Genomic DNA, 2,071 nt, shown 5'->3' with positions numbered 1-2,071 from the left:
AACTAATAGAAACATTATATTACGAAAATGCAAGAAATAAAGATATATGCAAAATTTAAAACATCAAAATTCAGAGTATGTCTCTACTCTTATACTATATCCAACACCCTAGAAAGTTTATGAACACGAAAAGATTCTACAATATTTGATATCTACACAATAAAACCATTAGTAAAAATTAAATAGTATGCGTAGTGTGGAAGAAAACTTAGTTTTGTTATAAAATTTTAAAAATGCCAAAATAATTTACAAAAAACAATTAGTAAAACACAAAAACTAAAGAAAAATTCATTATAAATTAAAAATCTAATATAACTAAAAACATATATTATAAAAATCATTAATTGTTAATGAATATATATTTATTATTTATGATATTACTGAAATTTATATATTATTTGTAATATTGCTTCTTACTTTACATTATATTTTCAAATGATTTAGTTTGGAGGTGGATTAATTTACTATCGTGAGAAAATCAATTAACGTAAGAATATTAAAAAACAATATTTAGAAGAAAAAAATAAGTTATTATTACTTTAGAATTTTTTTCAACTATATCAAAGTGAAATAGAAATCAAGAATAAGAAATATAAATCATTACATTTTCCTTGACCTTTAAATTTAATAATTTTGTTTTCTCTAAAAAAAAAAAAAATTTAGTGGTCCTCTCAAATTAAACCAATAAAATTTAATAAAATTTACCGTATGATTTTAGAATATAAACATCTTATATTTATTATTATAATTTAAAGTAAATTCCTAATTTTTAAAAAAATTATAATATAAAATAGTTTTAGTGTAACTTCCCCCCCCCCCCCCNNNAGGGGGGGCAAACCACTAGTTAAGGAATATATTTATACAGTTAATGCTATTCATAATATATTGTGTAACCTAGTGTTGGTTAAAATCGTGTATGCATTAAAGATTATATATATATATATATATACTATTATTTGAGAAGTGAATTTGCTTATTTGTCATGTTCTCCATGATTTTAGGCTAAGTCATATTTTTAATTTTAATTCAGAGTAGACTAAATAAAATTTTTGATATTTGTAATGAATAATTATATAATTTTTATTTATGTCCACAGGAGAGATGGAAAGTTTATGGTATTACATTTGTAGTGTCTGGTCAAAAAATAGTTATCACCTACCAATAGGATTTCATTATTTCAAATTCGATATCTTTTAAAAAATGAAACAAAATATTGTCAAGTTATATTATGTTTTTAATATAAAAAAGTAAAAAAAAATAGTAATTACAGAAAGAAAAAAATTAAAAAATATATTTTTAACGTCATCAAAAAAACACTAAACCCTAAATTCTAATCCCTAAACCCTTGGGTAAACCCTAAACCCTTGGGTAAACCCTAAACCCTTGGGTAAACCCTAAACCCTGGGAAACCCTAAATAAAAACACTAAACACTAAAACTCTGAACCTTAAACCCTAAATCATAAACCCTAAACCCTTGAGTGTTTTAGCGTTTTAGCGTTTAGTGGTTTTGATTTATAGTTTAAGATTTATCCTAGAGTTTAGGGTTTATCCAAGAAGTTTAGGGTTTAGGATTTAGGGTCTAGGGATTAGGATTTAGGGTTTAATTTTAAAAAGATAATATAATTTGACAATATTTTATTTCCTTTTTTTAAAAGATATCGAATATTAAATAACATAATCCTATTGGTTAGTGAACCTAGAGGTTCACTCTAGGGGTGAACCCAAGAATAAGTCGTCAAACAATCCGAGGAGCTACCTGGAGATTCTGGTTTGCAGCAAGCACATCTTCGTCATCAATAATAGGCCTCTCCAATTCATAAGAGCCGATATCAGGTTGTGGTCCAGTTCTCAAAGGTGAACATGATATCTTGCATATTTGCATTGTTTTATCCATTCATTCATAAACATTTTCATCATAGAGATTAGGATTTAGACATGTTTAGGTTGCATTTTGCATACATGAGTCTCTATTAGGTACTGGAGTGCCACATGGAGTTCTTGGGGACATTTGGAGCTCAAAGGAGGTGAAATAGGTGATCATTAAACGAGCAGAGCATGGGAGCGACCTCC

The sequence above is a fragment of the Brassica oleracea genome, chromosome C7, assembly GCF_000695525.1.
Source record: "Brassica oleracea var. oleracea cultivar TO1000 chromosome C7, BOL, whole genome shotgun sequence".
NCBI lineage: Eukaryota > Viridiplantae > Streptophyta > Magnoliopsida > Brassicales > Brassicaceae > Brassica > Brassica oleracea.
The sequence above is the reverse complement of the archived record's forward strand: the minus strand, read 5'-3'. Positions refer to the sequence as shown.